Source organism: Lissotriton vulgaris, chromosome 7, assembly GCF_964263255.1.
Source record: "Lissotriton vulgaris chromosome 7, aLisVul1.2, whole genome shotgun sequence".
NCBI lineage: Eukaryota > Metazoa > Chordata > Amphibia > Caudata > Salamandridae > Lissotriton > Lissotriton vulgaris.
This window is the reverse complement of record NC_141695.1, coordinates 787717591-787740500: the sequence shown is the minus strand read 5'-3', so window position 1 is coordinate 787740500 and position 22910 is coordinate 787717591.

Sequence of the window (22910 nt, the reverse complement as noted above, 5' to 3'; positions counted from 1 at the left end):
TTTAATTGCCCTGGTCTGCGTCAGTATTCATGTTTAGCTCGGTTTCACCCCAAAGTATGCGTATTTATATTCCAGGAACTTGCCGGGCTTTCAATCGAAGTACAGAAGTGCTGGCACTAGGTATCCAGAGTACCTGTTTTTGACTAAGTTGTGGCGGTATTCTCCGATTAAATATATTAACAGTGCTGAGAAGTGCAGGAACTCCCCTTTCAGATAAAAGAGGGGCAGGCACTCAGTACGAGATAGTGCCTTGCTCTTTAAAGCACTGAGACCGCAGTATATCACAACGGGTCAGGGTTTACTGGACAGTTACGCGGCAGCTATCCACTGATGACGCATACCAGCACTTTGCTGAAGAGCTATGGCATGTCACTTAGGCCTTCTATAAACTAATTCAGGAACTTCCCCCATGCAGTCTCAAAATTCCTGGGTGACTTCTAATAGACTTCTAATAGTTAAAAAATGTACGCCAGGTGGGACTTTAGCAATGCAATGGGTCTCGCAGTAACCCGAGTTTAAGCTAATGTCATTGTAAATGACAATGCCTTTTATTTATGTTTTTAAAACAAAAATAAAAGGCATTGTTATTTGCAATGTCAATAGCTCAAACTCGTTTAGCATTGGTGTGTTATTTTCTTTTTTTCACAACAACCAAAAAAAAACTAATCCAAAGGAGGAGTACAGTAGTGGAAACAACGTAACGGCTGCTGACAGTCACCGGTTATGTTTATGATGCTGCATTGTTTGTGCCAGGAAGTACCGGCTACCGGGTGTGTGGCAGGACGTTCCAGAGAAGTCAGATTCAGCTGAGGTACTTGCAAACAGACATCTGGTTTATGCATCTATTTCTCGGAGACCCGGCAGATTTGGTTATTTGTAAAACACGATAGTAGCAGGGTTATACTTTTATAATACAAAAAGGTAATTGTTCGCAGCTTCGAAGCACTAAGCTTAAAATATATTTGTGAGAAACAATTATTGACCACAGCATTGTAGCAGGTTTTCTGGTGCTTACAGTGCTGTTCAATGAGATTTTCGGTATTTTTAGTATAGTTGAAATCAAGCAGCGGCCACTATTTCTATTTCCATTGTATACATTGACAGATGCATTTTGGTGATTACATTTTATCTTCACAAATAGCGAGAAGTGCATATCATCTGGACTTTCAATTGCTTCTCCCATCTTCTCTGTAATTTTGGTCAAGAAAGGCGCTTGGCAGCTTCCTGAAACCGAAATCTCAGTCTGTCCAATATAGTGTAAGATGTGTGTCCCTTCGTGGCTTCTAGATTACAGGCAGCCTGGTGGTAGTATATACATTTTTCCTGTTTTGACAGCAGGACAAAGTGTCGTAATATAGGAATTTAGCAGCCCACCATATCGCAGCTGATAAGTGTCAACATTTTAAATATATGTGTTATATTCACTGCTTTGAGTAGGATGACAATGGTGAGTGGTCTCTATGGGGAGGTGGCAAGAGTTAAGGCCCCTTTATAAAAGGTGGGCCAAATTACTGTGAAATAGAATACTATGCCTCATAAATTCATAAACGGGGCTTTTGCTCATAGCAATAACTGGGATAAGTAAACACCACACTATGTAGCAGTTTGTATGGCAACTTTACCCTGGGCCATAAGCAATAATGGATGTATGTTGTTTGCTATTTGTAGAAGTACTGTATACTGATGCATGGAGTACCAAGTTTGAGCTATTGGCATTGTAAATGACAAGGCCTTTTATTCATTTTTTTTTAAAACCTGCAATCGGTGCATAAACATGCACTTTGAACGTATAGTCCTTGCTTACTATGAGCAAGGCTGGCAGTAAAAGAGACTGCCAGCCTTGCTTCTCATAAGCATGGACTATAAGAACAAATTGCTTGTTTACGCACCTATGCAAATGAATAAAAGGCATTGTCATTTACAATGCCAATAGCTCAAACTTTAATAATGCGAGACCTATTGCATTGTAAATGCTTGTTCCATTTGTAATCCTCAGTCATCAGCAATGCACTCAACATAATTCTAGTTAAAAGTGTATTGGTGAGACATAGTACATTGTTATAAATATGGTGAAGTGCCAAGCATATATCTGATTGGTGTGTGTGTGTGTCTATATATATATATATATATATACATATATATATATATATATATATATATAGACACACACACACACCAATCAGATCACTACTGCTACTCTAAAGTTATAACTAGGATTCTAAGAGATAGGAATTCCTTGGATTTTTGATTGGTAATAACTTTTCTACTGTTTGACAAATATCCACAAACCTTTCCAGGTCTATTCCTTTTTCTACAGTAGCTGATGATGCAAAGTTTTATCGTTATTAGTTAAGGAGGTGCAAGATAAAAACGGGGGGTCCCAAAACACGTTTTTCCAACAGTGCATTTCCATAGACTTTTTAAACAGACTTAGCGGCAAAATAGCTGAATAGATCTTCATAAAATTTGGCTGGAAGATAGATTATGGTTTGGAAAGGGTCCATTTTGTTATTTGATCTAAACTGATGCAGTAGTTTTTAAGTAATAAGGGGCAACAGCTTAGTGATGTATTGTGTCACAGAATACTATGGTACCTTGCGATGACTAAACACAATATGATTGGCTACTGATACCCTTGCAAAATGAAAAGGCAGCAATATTGTTCAGACCACACTTAGCTTTGGTCTGTGTTTTAACATAAAATATAGGTTATTACTATTGTTTTAATGTAGTGGAAGAAATGAGGCAGTTTAGCAAACTCTGTAGAGGTAGGGAAAAGTACTTTTATTGACACATAAAGTGAACTGACATGTCATATATTGGCGTGGCGTAGAGTATCTTAGAGTGGAGTGGGATGTTGTAGAATGGAGTGGCATGACAGACTAGAGTTTAGGCTGTACTGTGGTACTTTCTCAAAAGTATCTAGAAGGTATAGTGATTCCTATTGAAATGTAAATCAATTTGTTGCATATGTGATAAAAGACACTCTATAACATGCCAAACCACTCCAAGACACTCTGCGACATGCCACTCCACTCTAAGACACCCTACAAAACAGCACTATATTATACGCTGCTCCTCTTTACAATATTCTACTCATCTCTATGACACTTTACTCCACTCTTCGCTATCCCAATTCACTCCATGAAATGTCGCACTAAGCTACTCCACTCCACTCTATGACACACCAGTCTGTCATGCCATTCCATTCTATAACATGCCACTCTACTCTAAGATTATCTACAACATGCCACTATATGACACACCGCTCCACTTTGCAACATTCTACTCAACTCTGACACTTTACTGAATAAATGACGTTACAATTAGTGCTTTTACAACACATTTTTTACATCGCATGATTTCATAACTCATGCCATTACAACGCATTTTTTAAAACTACCATTATAACGCATTCCATTACAACGCATACCATTACAATGCATACCATTACAACGCATAATACTTTTAGGCCAACAGTAGGGTAAGTGTTGAATAGTGTAGGGGTAAAAATTAGTATACCCACTCCAGTGAGTGCAACAGTAGGGTAAGTGTTAGATAGTGTAGGGGTAAAAATTACTATTCCCATCTACCCCAAAACCAATACCCACCCTAAAACAAATAAATCTCCATTACTTACCTTATAATGCTTGCAATGGAATGTGTTGCAATGGCATGCGTTGTAATGGCATGTGTTGTAGTGACATGCATTGTAATGGCATGCGTTGTAATGGCATGCGATGTAAATGCAGTTGCGTTGTAACAGTTGCATTGTAAAAGCAGTGCGATGTAATGACTGCTTTGTAATGGATGTTTCCCACTTTACTCCACTCTTCGCTATGCCAATCCACTCCATGAAATGTCACTTTAAGTTACTTCACTCCACTGTATGTCACGTTGCACCACTCCACGATACACCACTCCAAGGTGCGCCACTCTACGACATGCCACTCTGCTCTAAGAGACTCTATGACACACCATTATATGACACACCACTCTACTTTAGAACATCCTACTTAACTCTGACACTCTACTCCACTCTATGCCACTCCAGAACTCTCTATTCCACTCATTGCCATTCGCCGACACTCTACTCCACTCTACTCCACTCTATGCTGCTGTACAAAACACTCTACTCCACTCTGACACGCTACACAACTCCCTCTACGCCACTTTACTCCACTCTACTCTATGACTGACTACTCCACTCTACTCCATTACTTTGTTCAATTTCATTCCACTCTTCGCCAATCCACTCTAATACACTGTATGACACAACACTGTATGACACGCTACTCAGTAACACTTTACAGCACTCTATGCTCCTCCACTCCATGCCAGTCTACTTCAGTCTTCGACATGCCACTCCACTCTACGCACCTCCACCCTATAGCACTCTACTCCACTCTATGCCCATGACTCTCCGATACTGTATGACATGCCACCCCACTACAACCCCCTCAACTCTATTATACGCCACCCCACTGTATGATATGATACTACACAACATTCTACCACACTCAACTTCACTCCACTTCACTCTATGACATGCCACTCCAGGACATGCCACTCCACTGTATGCCCCTCCACTGTACGCCACTCCACTCTACAGCCCTCCACTCTACTCTGTACTCTATGACACGCCACTCCATTCTATACCACTTCACTCCACTCTACTTTAATCCACTCTAAGCCATGTCACTCCACTCTACTTAATGCCATTTTACTCTATGACACAGCAATCCACTCTACAACAAGACACTCGACTCTGACACTTTACTTCAACCATTACTTACAAGCATACTATTAAGATGTTACATATGACCAAAGTGTGCTTTTATGAGAATGTCTTCCTATTTGGCAACAGTTTGTACATACAGATAAGAGGTGCGACAATGGGCACTAGCTTTGCCCCCAGCTGCACCAATCTGTTGATGGGATGTTGTGAGGAGCAGGTGTCCACTGATTTCAAATTTGAAGAATACATGCAATGTGTAGTGGTATGGTTATGCTATATACATAACATATTCCTTATTTGCAATAGTAGAGTTCAACAACTCAATGAATGCCACAAATGTTTGAATTAAAATATATTGAACCTGAAGTTCTGCATGACGTTGAGTTCCTAGATTTGAGGTTTGAGGTCAAGAACAACATATTGGAGACAACTTTGCATAGAAAGAAGACAACTGGAAATAATCATGTAGATGCTTCCAATAGCCATCTAACACAAGTTAGGTGGAATATATCAAATGGGGAACTAGGGATACTGAAAATGAGCTGTAGCTCCAAATGAGCATTTGAAGAAGTCAGTAACAATATGATGAACAATTTAAAAAATGTGAATACTTATCAAGAGACCTGCAAACAGCTGTAGAGAAGAACAGAATGGTTAGAAGGGAGGACCTACTATACAAACCAAAAGCAGCTAAAGTTGCAAGGACCACAAGGCTTTTAGAGGAGACTAGCAGGATTTGAATTATCACAACTTTCTCAAATCAAGCAGAGTCAGTAAAAATTATATTCTCCAAGACTTGAGAAGGGCTGAACAATGGGAAAAACATTACCAAAGATTTTGTGGAATACTTCCAGCTTGACTTTCTGGAATAAGAGCCTGTTGGTTAGAAGTCAATTCTAACAACACAAACCTAACGCCTAGTAGGTGCCAAACCTTTTTTACACTTGTAACAAGTTTAAAGCATGAAAGCACAGTTCCAATAGACTACTTAATGGTACTCCACAGGATACTACCATGAATAATAAGGAAATATCTAATGAGATGAAACTACAGAAATTAGTCAAAAAAGATTTGAGTCTTGAGACATTTGTGTGTGATGGGTAACATATTAGTGAGGAGTTAGTGGTCCATTTACCAACATAGAAGCACACAATACAAGTTCCTGTGCTAACTGTAAACAATTTGGAGATTGTTATTTTCATATACTTTTGTTTCTTTTAACTTTTTTCGACTGTGAAGATGGACTTGTTCGAACCTGTTGCTCCAAGAATACACTTTGGTTAAAAATTAAATAGAGTTGATTACAGGAGTTGCATTTATTCCCCACAATGAACTCCGAATATATTTATGTAAATTCTGGGTAAAGGGGGGCGTGGCCAAGATGGCGGCCGGAGCGGACGTGTAGTCGAGGAGCTCCCGCCCCGATCCCCCCTTTGTGCCCCTTGCTCATAGCTAAGCCCCCCCCACACCTGGCGAGTGGCGAACCTGTGTCCGCGGTCCAGCGACGACCCGATCGGGGTCAGGGGAAATCCTGTGCTCCGTCCAGGGAGCGGCAAGCAGAGCGGACCTGGGAGACGCCGCGGCGAGGGTTGAGCTTGCCGGCGGCGTCCCGGCGGGCTGCTTCGGAGCCCTGCAACGCCTGATGCCCGGAGGGGCACTACCTCCCGGTGGCCGCAGCCTTGCCGGTACTGAGGGGAAGCCAGTGGTCGGCGAGCCTGGGCCCTGTCGGCTCCGGCCTACCGGAGTGGGCCTTGCCGCAAGACGCCGCTAATTTAGCCCCCGGCTTGGGCCTAGACGGACGAGTCCTGCGGCGGCTGCTCAACACAGCGCGGCGCCTGGTGAGCTGCAGAGGTGAGGAGCGGACGGTGGGGTGGCCCCCGGGGGGCTGGCTGAACGTGCCGGAGCTGAGGGGAGCTGTGGTGGGACACGCCGAGGCCGGCCCACTGCACCGCGAGTGGCCGCCATCAAGGAGACCGAGGCCTGGAAGTCCGGGCGCTGCCTGGGGCGGAATCGGAAGGCGACTGGGGAACGAGACAGCACTGGGGCCCCCCCCGTAGTCACCGACGGGGGGTGGTGCGCTCTGTCCTTGGGGCTGTGCGACATCGGGGAGCATAAATCGAGCCCCCGGCGTGGGGCCTACTGCGGCCTACCCAGCGCCGGGTGTGGGGGCGCAGCTGAGGCGTGGACCCAGACCACGCAGAGGATCCGGGCGAGCACCCAAAGCCACGCCATAAGGTGCCACAAAGTGAAGTGCGGGCCGAGCGGCCTTGGGGGGCCCGACAGCCGTGCCCCCTGCAGGTGGAGCTGGGGAGAGAGTGGAGACCCCTGGGTGGCAGGCCTGCAGCAACACAAGTTGGAGCTGGGCGAGACACGCACGAAGGGAGCGATACGGCCTGCGAAGCCACAGTGGGGGAAGTGGCGGCCCTGCCCTTGGAGACCGCACCAGATTCAGGGGGCGGGAATCGAGCTCCCGGCACGGGACCTGGTGGAGCCTGCTTGCCCCCGGCCCGGACGGCTAGAGGGGGGGACCCCAGAGAAGCCAAAGAACCAGCGGCATCGGCTCGGACCCGGGAGAGAGGCCCTGAGGAGGCGAAGGACCCAATCCAGAAGAAGGAACCGCGTGTGGGGACAGCGGGACACGCCGGGAGTGGCCCACGGAGCATCGGGGGTGGCTGTCAAGAGTACCATGTCGAACCGCAGGGGAGGACGGACGATTACTGACATGCTGACCAGGGGCACCCCCAAGGGGGCGAAGAGCCCGGAGCAAAGCCTACCACCGAAACAGCCTAAGACGCACTCGGAAGGGGATATTCCCATCACGAGGGCCTTCATGGAAACGCTTTTCAGTACACTAAGAGAGGACTTCCCTACCCTTAAACAATAGATGGCAGGGGAGCATAAAGAGCTCAGGCGGGATGTCGATGGCCTGGGTGAACGTGTGGCGGCAGTGGAGGATTCGGTGAGCAACAGAAGCGGAGAGATCAAACTCCTGCAACAGGAGATCATTCGGCTCCAAGATCAACAAACAGACCTACAGGCACACAACGAGGACCTCGACAACCGCTCCCGTCGCAATAACATACGGGTCCAGGGAGTGCCGTCCAAATCAGAAGGGGGTGATGTAACAGCATTCCTGCAGGAGCTATTCCGGAGCATCTTGGGGGAGCAGGAGGACTTCGTGGTCCGGATAGATCGAGCGCACAGGGTGGGCATGGCACGCCGGGCCCCGGCCCCGCCGCCTGACATCCTGGCCTTCCTGCCTGACTACCCTCTGAAGGAACGCATTCTTCAAATGGCAAGGCAGAAACAGCCTCTCCAGTTCCGGGGCTACGCGGTGGCGTTGTATCAAGACCTATCGGCCATCAAGCTGCAGAAGAGGAGGTCGTTTAAGGTGGCCACGGCCTTCTTGAGATACAAAGGTATCCCTTACTCCTGGGGCCACCCCTTCAGACTTATCTTTAAATGGGAGGGGGTCCTCCGGCAACTTCGCCCCCTGCGGGACACTTGTGAGCTGCTGGGCATCACCCTAGAGGCGGAGGATAGTGAGGAGAACTCATCCAGGCGGTCCTCCCCGGCGCCCTCCCAGACTAGAACTGGGGACGGCTGGCAACGGGTGAGGCGTAGACGGACCCACAAGAATATCCGCAAGCCAGACCCCGAGACCATAGCTCATGAACACGCGGAGGCGGTCCAAGTGGTCGCCAAAGACACTTCCACGGAGCTGTGATAGGCATAACTTGGGGGGTGTGAATGAATGCCTTTGCATACCAGGGGGCCTGGGGGGACGGGGCGGGGGGCCACTGGGGTTGCCTCGACTGCTCGTTTTTCCCTTTTCGACCTGATACTACGGACCTGCAGAAAAGACTGTACAGGGCCGGGACAATGATCTCTAGTTTGGGGTTTGCACTACTTTGGGGGTTCCTTGTTGGGGTTAGGGGGACACGGGTGGGGTTCAGGGATGGGATTGGTGGGAGTTGGGGTAGGGGGGGAGTCAGGGGTAGGGGTGGGGGGTCCTCCTTGTCCACGAGCACCGAGCGGAATTGTCCTTTCCATTTCACCTCCATGTCCCGAGCACAGCACATAGCGGCTCCACATGCCTGTTTACGATGACACGTCCACTAACTGTTCTCTCACTTATTGTGAGAGGGCTTAATAATCCGGTCAAACGCAAGGCGATTCTCTCTTTCCTGGAACACTCAAAAGCAGACATTTGCCTCCTGCAGGAGACGCACCTATTGGCCAAAGACCACCACAGACTTAAATCCTGCACCTTCCCATGGCAATTTTTCTCCTCTGCAGGCAAGAAAGTGGCTGGAGTGGCGATCCTGGTGGCGAAATCCTTTGGGGGATGGGTCCTACAGAAAGAGGCTGAGATCAAAGGCAGATTATTAGTACATCGCTTTCTCATAGCGGGGCAGACACTACTGATAGGCTCCATATACGCGCCTAATGAGGGCCAAGAGGCATTCTTACACAAGGCATAAGAGGCGACCACAGCCAACACGCATCCACACATTCTGCTGGGAGGCGACCTCAACCTAGTATTTCACAACACAAGGGATTGCTCTGGACAGCGCACCGGCCAAGTCGGGGCTCTGTCGATGTCGGGTCAGAGTAACCTGGCAGATCTGGGCTTGATCGACCTATGGGGGCACGCACATCCGCAGGCCACGGCGTACACATACTACTCAGCGGCCCACAAAACCTATGCGCGACTCGATTATTTCCTGTGCTCCTCCCAATTAGCAGCTCGTGCGCGAGACGTCGAGATACTCCCGGCCTCCCTATCGGACCACTCTCCGGTGGTGGTCTCCTTTCTGACACCGCCCACACCTGGGCCCCAACGGCATTGGCGCTTGCGAGACAGCTTACTTCAGAGTCCTGCCTTGATCGAGCGGCTCAAGGCTGCCCTCGTTCAATTTCTCCTACACAATGCCAACGAAGACACCACCAAGGCTACCCAATGGGCAGCACTCAAAGCGGTGCTACGGGGTGAATTTATTTCACTGTCCACAGCAAATAACAGGGAACGCGCGTGGAAGAGGGCCGAAATTACCCAACGTGTGGCAGAGCTGGAACAAATGCACCAGCGCACGGGGGCGGCCCGGGCGTGGCGCCAGCTCTGCACAGAACGGAAGATGCTGGTGGCCTTGGACCAGGATGTGGCCGAGTACGCCACTATGCGGCTTAAACATGCGTATCATACGGGAGGGGACCGATGCGGGAAACTGCTGGCGAGCAGACTGTGGGAGCAACAGCAGAGGCAACATGTTCGGTCCCTCCAGCTTGGTCACGGCGACCCAGTTACGGAGGATGCAGCCATCGCCGCTGCTTTTGGGGACTTTTATACTGGACTATATGCGGCAGACGATTAGACTTGCAAGCGGGCCACGCCTATCTACAGGGGGCGGCCCTTCCAGCTTTGAACGAAGCACAGGCGGAGTTCCTCCATCGGCCCATAGGCTTAGAGGAAGTGATATCAGCGATTTCCCGCCTCAAGCTGGGCAAATCGCCGGGTCCTGATGGTTACTCGGTGGCCTTCTATAAATTGTTCTGCCCACAAATAGCCCCCCTATTGTGCGACCTCTTTAACACCTTTGACCAGCCGGGTGCCATACCTCCCGACCTGTTGGAGGCCGCGATATCGGTGATTCCTAAGGCAGGCCGGGACCCCACTCGGTGCGGCTCGTACAGGCCAATATCCTTGCTAAACATCGACCTTAAGCTGTATACGGGCATCATTGCCTGTAGACTGGCCCCGTACATGCAGCAGTTAGTGGAACCCGATCAAGCCGGCTTTATTCCACAGCGGCAGACCAGCGACAATACGAGACGAGTTCTTCACTTAATAGAGGCTGGATCACGGACGAGACCAGGCTGCATGCTCCTTACCATCGATGCCGAGAAAGCATTCGATCGGGTGCACTGGCCCTACCTGGACTTGACGCTTCAGAAATTCGGCCTGGGTGAGACACTCCGCAACCGTATTTTTAACTGTTATCGCCAGCCGACCACGACGGTCAGGGTCAATGGCCACACCTCCCCGAGATTCCCGATTGGCAGGGGGACTAGGCAGGTCTGCCCGCTCTCCCCCCTGCTTTTCGCGCTGTACATGGAACCATTGGCGCAACGTATACGGTTGCACAGCCTCATAGAGGGCATTCCGTTTGGCGGCGACACGCATAAAGTCAGTCTATACGCAGACGACATCTTACTCTCCCTGATGGAGCCGATGCAATCCCTCCGAGCGCTATTCGTTGAGCTCCACACCTTTGCGCTAGCCTCAGGCTTTAAAGTCAACGTGGGGAAATTGGAGGCCCTGAACATATCTCTGTCGCCCGGCGCACTGGCGGAAGCCAAAGACGAATTTGATTTGCAGTGGTCGAGCTCTACGATTCCCTACCTGGGGGTCCTGCTGGCGCCGACTGTCCGAGCCACGGCAGATGCCAATTACACGAGGCTCAGCGCGCGCATTGGCGAGGAACTTAGGAGATGGAGGCCTCTCACACTCTCCTGGTTGGGCCGAATAGCGGCCACCAAAATGACCCTGATACCGCAGATTCTATATATCTTCCAAACACTCCCTCTGCACCCGCCGGCGGGTTGGATTCAAAAGACGCAGGCTGATCTGGCTCGCTACATCTGGAATAGTCGCCGCCCGCGCTTCAAGCACTCGATTGCTGTGCTTCCCCCCGCGCACGGCGGAGTTGGATTACCCGACCTTACGTTATACTTTAGAGCCTCCCAGCTGCGCACGCTTGTGGAATGGCACCAGTTAGAATCCAGCAAACACTGGCTCTTTCAAGACCAGGCAGTGGCAGGTCGACCACTCCAGGGCGTTCCGTTCTTACCGCGCCAACACAGACCACCTAATCTCTACGCGTCGCAGATCACGAGCACGGTCCTGGACACGTGGGACAATGTGGCGGTCCAGCGGGGTCTCACTTCGTTTCCCTCCCCAATGACACCGCTTTTCGATAATCCGGATTTTTCCCCCGGCCTTGACCCCAGGGCATTCTCAGTCTGGAGAACGACGCCCTGTAGAGATGCGGGACACATGTTTGACCTCAATGGTATGCTCCCCTTCCAGAAGGTGAAAGAGGATTATGGCATACCGGAGACGGACCGCCTGTCCTACTTACAGGTCAGGCACTGGGTCTTGCACCCGTCGGTTCAACCTGGCGCGCGCCGGTTCCTCACGCCATACGAGAAGTGGCTGCTGACGCGCACCACCGACAAAAAGCTACTTTCTGACCTATACCAGCACCTACTCCTCACTGACATCCATACATACAACGCAGGGAGAGCCAGATGGGAGGGGGATTTGGGGAGAGAGCTCACACGCAAGGAATGGGAGGGCGTATAGCACAGAGCCAGACACTTAGCCTATCATATGGGTCTCACGGAAACGCTGACCAAAGTGGTCGCTTATTGATACCACACGCCTGACCGGATACACCGCTGGGACCCACGAGTTAGTGACCGCTGCTGGGGGGGGGGTGTGGGGAGCTCGGCATGCTGGAGCACCTTCTGTGGAGCTGTGACCGATTAAGGCCTTACTGGACCCCAATCCTAGACCTGATAGACATGCACTTGGACACACGACTTCCCCGATTCCCCACCTACGTGTTGCTTGGCCTCCCTAACCCCCTGATGTATCCCCTGAGGTCCATGAGGGGTAGGCTAATAGTGATTGCGCTGGGAGCAGCGATACAGAATATTGTGGCCCACTGGAGAGACACTCAACCCCCCCTACAAATTGGTTGGCTGCATAGGCTTTGGACGATATTGGGTATGGAGAAACTCGCGTTGGCAAAGGCAGGGAGGAGTGCGGAGTTTGCAGACCTCTGGCGGCCGTTCCTGACCCTGCGTACGGGGGAGTTCAGGGAACTGAGCTGTCCTCGCTACCTGCGACTGCTACGCCTCGCAGAAACCCCACTTGCAGATCCTAAGACACAGCCACACAAGCCCAAAACACGTAAGGTGGAGGCCGCCCAGGGACCCTTATAGGGTGATGTTAGCCTAATGCTCGGTCCTCGCTGGGTGGACAGGGAGGGGGGAGGTGTCGGGGGTAGGGGAGGGATTGGTTGGGGTTGTTTCTCTTTCTTGTTCCATGACACAATGCTTCCAACGCGGCTTCTGAACCTTTACAATGCGGCCGGCCCAGCTGGGTTGTAGGCGGTTTGCTGTGTATAATGCGCATTAACTGGTTTTCACTACAGTCCTACTCCTATGCATGTATGGTCTATGATAGGCCTGCGCCACTTCATGCACGTGCCGCTGTACTTCTTATGATGCTTTTTTCCTTAACCTCTTAAGTGCTGCTGACGGCCAACGGTCGTCAGCAGCGCTACCTCCCCAGTGCTGCGCACGTCCATTGGACGTCCATTCAGCACTACTTCCAATGGACAGCGCAGCACTGGGGAGGGATATTTACACGCAGCTAAGGTGTTAATAAAAAGATTTAATACTAAATTCTGGGTGAACTTAAGAAATCTCCTAATCAAAACAATGCAATGATTACTTTAGGACCAGCCCACTGGGGCATAACTTTTGTCATGAATTTATGAATTAATGGTCATGGTTTAACACAATAATCTCAAAATATATCTCACAGGGTTACAAGTATTTACCTCTTATTATTATTATTTGCTGTTTTATAACGCGCTCCATTACTCCAGAGTATCCTGGCGCGAAGTCTAAGTCTAAGTCTAAGAAATGAACTGTCTAACTATATAATTGTACATATATATATATATATGTAAATGTGATTTGGTCGTATTCTCGACCATCATTACGTCATAGTGTTTCACCAGCCAATAGTCCCGTGGTTCCTTCTTAATGGTCGTCTCAGTCTTTTTCACATCGTCCACTAACTTTTGGTAACTGGTTTCGGTTAGGAAAACACAGTTTTTAGCAGCATTGGCTCTTACTCGAGATAATTCATCGCAGAACCGTTGTTGCATGTCAGCATGGCGTGATTCCTGTCTTGGCACTACACCCTCTTCCGACATGGTGATAGAAGAACCACAGGAAAGGATGACGGCAGAGCGTCTCTGGAACCTCTGCCGAGTGCTATACACGACCTCTGACCCTGCTTGCAGGCAGGTCGCTCCCCACACCACCGCACGGCTGCCACCTGCTCTTTGCCTAGTTACTTGTGCTGTCTGTGCCCCTCGCTTGCTGACAACTTGTGCTGTCTCTGGGATTAGGTGTATTATATACTTTGCCGGCAGACAATCCGGCAAAGTATACAATGCCTAGGCAATGTATAAAATATCAATCATTTCATACTTTGATGTTCGATTTTCAGGCATTCTATACATTACCTAGCCATTCTATAGAATGCCGGCTTACACACATTGCCGGGCATGAATAAAATGGCGGGATTAGGCGTATTATATACTTTGCCGGCAGACAATCCGGCAAAGTATACAATGCCTAGGCAATGTATAAAATATCAATCATTTCATACTTTGACGTTGGATTTTCAGGCATTCTATACAATACCTAGGCATTCTATAGAATGCGGGATTTCACACTTTGACTGTAACATATATATTATAGTTAGGACCTAGTTTCCACAGACAGAGAATTTTTTGTGTTGCTAATAACTTTAGCACCGTTTCACGAATCTTCACAAAATGTTCAAAACTTGTATGTCACTCACTTCAGCTGCTGTCTGGAAAGTTTGTAAATCTGTTCAGTAGTTTTAGAGTTATTAAAGAAAAAAGATTCTAGAGACGCAGATCCACGTGCCAACAGCAATGCGGTGACTGGCTGGTCGCGAATTGAGAGAAAAGTTGTGGCCACCCTTTTGTGTATCGGAACACGGTTTCCGGTGGGGGCAATAAATAGGATAACAGGTCAGGATAGAGGTATCCTGACCCCATGGGACTGATGGAGGAGTCTGTGAGGCACCCCTCATGGGCAAGAAATTGTTCATAAATGTTGTTTTTGGGTTCACAGAGATCCACAGATCCACTGCAGTGGTCAGTGCAGTCCCATGTGAATCTGCGGTGGATCAAGAGCCCAATTAAAAAAACGCATCCATACACCAAATCACACACTCACTCACACACCCATACAGTCACTCAGACACCCTCTCATACATGCGTGTGTGTGTGTGTATAGATCAGGGGTCTCCAACCTTTTGTGTAGTGAGAGCTACTTCTGGTCAGTGAAAATCGTCGTGAGCTACCAAACCCCAAGCAACTCGCGCATTTTTCCGAGAAACCTCCCACGCCCAGTTTCATTGACGTTAAGGTTAAAAAACCTATTTTCTTCTAAGCCCACCATACTGTGGTTTGAACACAATACTTAAAAGTTCCCTAGAAACACTGAAAGGATTGACTTTGCATTTGTGTTGTCAAACCACTTTACGATGTTTCACAATAATAGCTTCAAAATCAACGTGTTCCGTGCCCCTTTTTCTTCCCTCTGTTCCCCTCGCTGGCCTGTGCTCTCTCTGCCCGGTCTTTCCTTCTGTACCCCTCTCTGCCCCAGTGTCTCTGCCCGGTTTTCCCTTCTGTTCCCCTCGCTGCCCCCTATGCCACTCGTTTTTCCAGTATTTCTGTGCCCTTTTTGCCTTCTGTGCCACTCGTTTTTCCCTCGTTTTTGTGCCCCTTTGTCTTCTGTTCTACTCGTTTTTCTGCTCGTCTACCTTCTGTGCCGCTCGTTTTTCCCTCGTTTTTTTGCCCCTTTTGCCTTCTGTTCCACTCGTTTTTTGTGCCCTTCTGCCCTCTGTCCCACTCGTTTTTCCCTTGCCTTTGTGCCCCGTTTACCCTCTGTTCCACTCGTTTTTTGTGCCCTTCTGCTCTCTGTCCCACTCGGTTTTTTGTGCCCTTCTGCCCTCTGTGCCACAATATCTGCCCACCACAGAGGCAGCCTTTTTACTCTGAGTCCCTCTGCTTTTGTACACGAGGTGGAGGGTTCGTGTCCGTGCCTGTTAATGGGGAAACATTTGTAGATATGTTGTGAGAAAAATTAAGGAATTGCTCAGGGCCGAGCTTTTACCGGTGATGAAGTGGCTTATGAAATTAAAACCGCTGATGGAAACACTGTTTTGCACACGTCACACCTGAAGGAAAGGAAACTGAGTCTTGCACAATCACTGTTGACCCAGGTACAAATTATGCCACTCTAGGACGGTCTTTCCCCTCCACTCAATTCAAGCATCACTGGCCTGAACAAGAACCCTCTGTCTACATCCGCTCCTTCTGGCCTGTCACACCTGGAGGGAGCCAAGGGCGGGCACACCTCGTGCTGGGACAGATTGAGCAGACAAAAAAAACACGGCTCACCAACTGGCCTCAGCCAAAGACCCGACTTGCCGATCTGAGGCAGGGTGGATTCATTTCAGCACCACCCAGCCTTGGTATTCAGGAACAGATATCCGACCTAAATGCACCACCGGAACAGAGCTTTGGGGTGCAACACTCACTCATTTACAACTTAACACTTCATTACATGACTAACCAGCTGCACAGAAATTAATTAGCACCCCTGACCCTGGCTGACTCTGCAGGCAACGATTTGGGGCCCACATTTCAGCACACAATGCGTTGGCTCGCAGAGACGGATTGAGCCAGAGAAGGGTTCATGGAGCGGGTACACACCCTGCAACGCGTGCCCGCCTCCAGTGTGACAAGTAAAAGCTATCACTAGATGTGAATTAAAAGTTACACCTCCGAGAGACCTACCTGCTGCTCGGTTGATAGAAGGCGGCAGGCTGAGCTGAAGGCAGATGGTGCGGGTCCCAGCAGTTCTAATCTACTGCTTGCGTGACCTGCTGCTTTGCCCTGCCACGCCTGATGCAGTGCCGCACTGGTGACTGATCAGCGTGGTGCCTGCGAGGAAGAGGCAGGGGACACTTACAGAGGGTCACGAGACCCCAATCACGTAGGGGGAACGTCATCATGCTCTTCACCCCGCCCACCGCAGCGAAGCTGCCGGCCAATCTTAGCAGCTGCTTTGGGTGAGGGCGGGTTCTGTAAACGTGCAGGGACTGTTCGGGGCGGTCGGGTTATAAACAACAAGCAAATTAAGCGCTTAGTCTTGCGTAAATAATTATAATCCACAATATTAACGGCAATACATTTTATGGGGTAATTACAATGGCTTTGGAATAATTGCTACATGACAAGGCACATTTAGCACAATGCAGCGCGAGCTACTGGCAGGGTCTCGGCGAGCTACCAGTAGCTCGCGATCGACTGGTTGGAGACCCCGGGTATAGATAGATAGATAGATAGATAGATAGATAGATAGATAGATAGATAGATAGATAGATAGATAGATAGATACACACATAAGTTAGGACCTATTTTCCATAGGAAAAGCGTTTTTTGTTTTCCTAATAACTTTGGCGCCAGATGACGAATCATTGCAAAATTTTCAAAACTCGTGGGGCGCTCTGGTCAGCTCCTGTCTTGAACGTTTCGGGTTGATTCAGCAAGCAGGGCCGAGAAAAAAGGGGGGTCCCAAAAGTGAGTTTCCTCCATGTCATTTTCCATACATTGTCATGTCATGTCATGTTACAAGGTTACAGCTGGAACTGCTGAACGGAATTACTCCAAATTTGGCAAAAAGGTACCCCTTGGTTCTGAAAGAGACCTTTTTGTTAAATGGTGTAAATCCGTTCAGTAGTTCCTGAGAAATTTAAAAAATAGAGGTAGGAAAATCAATTTCCCATAGGAAACTTTAGACATTGCTACAGCTCGAACTGCTGAATGGAATTACACCAAATTTGGCAGAAAGGTAGCCCTTATGGTGCAAATCCGTTCAGTAGTTACTGAGAAAATCAAAAAATTAAAGTTTCGATATATAGAGGTGCGGTGGATCCGCAGGCCCTCCCGACCACAAGCTTTATTCTAATTGGCTATCACCACTCCAAACCAGGAAGGGTTGGCAGCCATCTTGTGACTCGGTAGAACCGAGTCACAAAAAAACTGAAAAACAAATGCATAAAACAAGAAAAGGGGGCAGGGTAGAAACACCCTGACCCCCTAGGCCTGCTTAGGGTGTCCCACAAGGACCCCCAGGGCAATAAAAATCTTTTTTTTTTTAAAAACAATTGGCAAAAGTCGCGGAGGATCCGCGGATCCTGCCGTGAAAATTTTAAAAAATGAAGTGCGGGCTCCCGCGCTTTGCTAATATTTAGCCCCCGGGAGGGCCAAGTCCCCGGGGCATGCAATATTGTGATTGCAGGGGCTCAGGGGAGCCCCCTCAGCCCTGTGGACCGCCACCCCCGGGGTTTTCATTAAATATTTGTGGGGGCACATAGCCCTCCCGCAGCCCCAGGGACCGCCACCGAGCAGGGCTTGTTTTTTTTAATAAACAACCTGTGTGGGGGTCTCAAGCCCCCCCCGCACGCCCCAGGTACTGCCACCTCCCCAGGGCACTAACCATGTAAATTTGGGGGTCCATTACGGACCCCGGCACCAGGGACCACCACCTCCAGGGGCTTTGCCAATGTTGGGAGGGGGGCCGAGCAGCCCCCTCCAGGAGCCCTTGATGGCCCGGGGAACGCCACCCCCCAAGGGCCGGCTCCTGCAGTGTCCCGGGGTGCCCACTCCAGGACACTGCTGTTTGCAATGACAGGGCAGGAACCGTGCGGTTCCCCCCCTGTCTTTGCAAACTGCTTTGCTTCATTGAAGCGAGAGCAGGGAAACCCCAATGGATAGAGCCTGTCCCGGAGGATGGGGTCCCCCGGGGCTAGAGTGGCCCGGGAGGGTGCCAAACGGCCCAATCCCCAAAATAAAAATATATATTTAAAAAAAAATAAAGGCCGGGGTCCGGGGCCAATAGATGCCTCAGGAGGGGGGCCACGCAGCCCCCTCCATAAAAAAAAACAAAAAAAAATGTGGCCATGCCCCGGGGGATGGGGTCCCCAGGGCCCAAAAAAAGGAAAAGAAGGGGGGGGGGGCCACACAGCCCCCTTATGAAAAAAAAGACAGCGATCGTGCCGGAGGCCCCGACCCCTCCCAGCGAACCTTTTGCGAACGCGCCCAGTGGCACGTTTTAAATTGGGGAATTAATTCCCCTTCAACACTGGGGGTCCCTGGGGGCCACCTAGACCACCAGGTACTTTCAGTAAACGCCATAGGGCTGCGTTGCAGAGAGGTCAAGGCCACCCCCATTTTTAAACCTCTCTGCAACTAGGGGTGGGCGGAAAATCCGTTCCGCTCGCGGATTTTGCGGATTTTCGGGAAATCCGCAATCCGCGAGATTCGCGAATCTCCCGCAAAATCCGCAAATCCGCGAGCAGCGGATTTGGCTCGCACTGCTCGCACTGTTCGCGTGAGTTCGCGCCCCGCGAATAAGTGCGAATAAGTGCAAAATTGCAGAAATACGCTCTTAGCAAAACTGAAAGTAACTACTTACCAGGTTCAAAAGTTCAGGCTCATCATTAGTAGCCATTTTCTGTAGTGCTTCCTGAGGGGCCCCTCCAGAGTTCAGTTGCAGGTTGCAACTATTATGTGACCCTGCTCTGAACCTCAGAATAGTTACATATATGCCACAAAGGTCCTGAATTACAGCTAAGGGAGACAAGCAGGAGCCAGGCTGGAGGTTCAAATCCATTATTCAGCCCCTAATTCATTATTGTCAGTTGGGGCAGGGCAGGTGTTGTAACTAATTTTGCAACAATGAAAGCACTTAGCAAGTTCAAAAGATCACTAATCAGGAAGCACTAAGGAAGCAGGTGCCAGCTAAAAAAATATTCTGTGACACATTAATCAGCCCCAAATTAATTCAGGTCACTTGAGGCAGGGAAGGTGTGCTTGTTGCCACAATAATGTACACTGACTGGACAACCAGAGGGTGCTGTGATGAAACAGAGGGTGGCATGGGTGGGCCAGAGGGTGGCATGAGTAGTCAGAGAGTGGCAGTGGTGACAGAGAGTGGCAGTGATGAAGAAGAGTGTCCCAAACAGGCTGGACACGTAGAAACAACAAGTTCGCGAAACTTGCGACCCGACAGGTAAGTTCGCAATTTGCGACATTGTACAAAACCCTCGCGAACTGGCAGAAACCCGCGCAAACACACAAAAAAAAAAAATCCGCAAATTCGCGGAAATTCGCGGATTTTGCGGATTGCGAATCCGCAAATCCGCAAAATTCGCGAACGCGAGATCCGCAAAATTCGCTCATGCTTATCTGCAACACAGCTCTGTGGCGCTTACTGGAGGTACCTGGTGAAATTTTTGGACCCCAGGGACCCTCAGGGTTCAAAGGGACTTAATCCCCCAAATTAAAACGCACCACAGGGCGTGTTTGCACAGTGGTGCATGTAGGGGGTGGGGCTTGAGGTGACTTATGTGCAAACACACCCTGTGCTGCGTTTTAAGTTAGGGAATTAATTCTCCTTCAATCCTGAGGGCCCCTGGGGGCCAACTAGCCCACCAGGTACCTCCAGTAAGCGCCACAGGCCTGCGCAGCAGAGAGGTGGTCCAGGCCACGCCCCTTTTTACACCTCTCTACAATGCAGCTCTGTGGTGCTTACTGGGGGTACCTGGTGGGCTACTTGGACCCCAAGGGCCCTCAGGCTTCAAGGGGACTTAATCCCCCAAATTAAAACACGCAGCGGGGTGCTTTTGCACAGTGTTGAAGGGAGGGGGCGGGGCCTGAGGTGACATATGTGCAAACACACCCTGTGGCGCGTTTTAAGTTAGGGAATTAATTCCCCTTCAATCCTGAGGGCTCCTGGGGGCCAACTAGCCCATCAGGTGCCTCTAGTAAGTTCCCCTATGCCTGCGCAGCAGAGAGGTGGTCCAGGCCATGCCCCTTTTTACACCTCTCTACAATGCAGCTCTGTGGTGCTTACTGGGGGTACCTAGTGGGCTAGTTGGACCCCAGTGACCCTCAAGATTCAAGGACCCTTAATCCCTCAATTTACAACACGCCAGGGGGCGTGTTTGCATAGTCGTGGAGAAAGGGAGCATGGCCTTTGTCTACCTCTCACCAATCCCACTGCGTGGTGCTTACTGGAGGTAAAAGGTAGGCTAGTTGGCCCCTAAAGGACCCCCAGCAGTGAAGGGGACTTCATTCCCCATCCAAGAGCGTGCCAGGGAGCGCGTTTGTAGAGTGGTGGGCAAAGTGGGCATGGCCTGGTACGAGTACTTACCAATGCTGCTGTGTGACTGACTGGGGGTAATAATTTGGGAAGTTGGCCCCCAAGGATGTGCTAGGGGGCCAACTACCCCTCTTGTTACCTCCAGTAAGTCCCACACAGTGGGATTACTAAGACGTCTTCGGAGGCCATGGCCCCCTATCACTACCACTCTGCAAACGTGCCTCGTGGCAGACTATTGGATGGAGGATGCAGTCCAATGTAGTCCTGAGTGAGTTTTGGGGGCAAGAATCCCTGCTGGTACCTCCTGTAAGTCAGACGCAACGGAATTCCTGAGTGTTGGTTGGACGCCCAGCACCCTTTCTCCACCACTCTGCAAATGTGACTACTAGTTAAAGTAGCATATTTCTGCACCTTTGACTGACTTAGAGGTAGTTTTAATCCCCCTGACCTTTTATATACTAGGGCCTTACAGAGGAGGTCATGCTAATCACAGGGGTACCCCAACGCATAGTGTTCCCTAGTGTATGTAGGTGTTTTCACTGTATTATAAGTAACTTTTAGCATAGCACTGGCTCTAGGCCTGGTTAGTCAGAGTCAGTTACCACCAGTACCCGTCTGAAAAAGTTGTAGGCACAGGATGATGTTGCAACAAGGCCTCTTTCTGCTCCTCTGTTGGTTCTTTCTGCACATCTCTTCTACTTCCTGCACTTTTCTTGGTCTTTCTGGACTTCTGTTGCCTCTTTCTGCATTTGTCTTGCTTCTTTCTGCGCTTTTCTTCCTCTTTCTTCACATGTCCTACCTTTATAGGCAAAGCTAGAAATTAGCATTTAAAAAACCTTAGAAATTCACTGAAAAAACCATAGGTTTCAGGGATATTATAGTTAGTTGGAGATTTCACTTGTATGAAACCATAGAAATTCGGCCATTATATTAGACCTAACTATAACTTGCGCCCCCGCAATGCACTGCTGATGACGTCACATATTACATCACTCATGGCATGCTCAGTGACATATTTGATGACATCTCAAATGACATCACTGATTACATCACTGATGACATCATCCACGTGATCATCTGATGCACCTCCTCATACCCTAATAAAACCTTTCATACACCCACTCTAAAATACAGATCACCAATATTGAAACCATAGACAGACCAATAGCAGTTAGTATATACCTGCTCAGTGATTCATACATCTACACACACATCCCCTCGCTAACTCATATAGTCACTCATACACACAGTCATTCATCTATACAGCCACTGATATATCCACTCATAAACCCATATAGACACTCACACACTGCCACTCACCCAAAGAGTTACTCATACACCTGGTCAGTCATGCAAATAAACTATCACATACACATTTCCTTGCTTATAAAGTCATACACACACCACCACACTTATTTATAGAGATACTAACACATACTTACTCTCTTAAACACTCACTCATAGAAACACACACTCATCCATACAGATACTCTTGCAATCACTTACTCTCACATTTAGTCATTTATATACTCCTACACTCACATATACTGCTTTAAAACATATGTAGTTACTCACACATGCACAACTGAGACATCCATTTACTCACCAACACACTTATACACACACTCACCCACCCATACAGGTGTTTCCATATGCACTCTTGAACCTATACACCCATTGAAACAACCACTCACATATCTATGCATAGAGTCACACACCCCCACCCACCCACAGAGAAACTCAGGCACCCATACAGATACTCAGACAACCAATAATTAACCCATATAGACACTCTTGTAGCTACTCACTAAGCCATGCAGCTGCTTACACACTAACTAACAGACTAATAAAGACATTCACAGAGTTTAGGCTGACATGCATCAACATTACCATTTGCGATTCCTTATTAGCGAAAAATAAGGAATCGCTAATAAGGAATCGCAAATGGCTATGCATGAAGAAATTGCTAAATAAATTGCGATTTCTTATTATTCCTTAATTGCGACTCGCAAATTGCAAATCGCAATTAATGAATACCTCCCCATTCATTCCTATGGGCCTAGAGGCCCATAGGAATGAATGGTAAGAAATTCTCAAT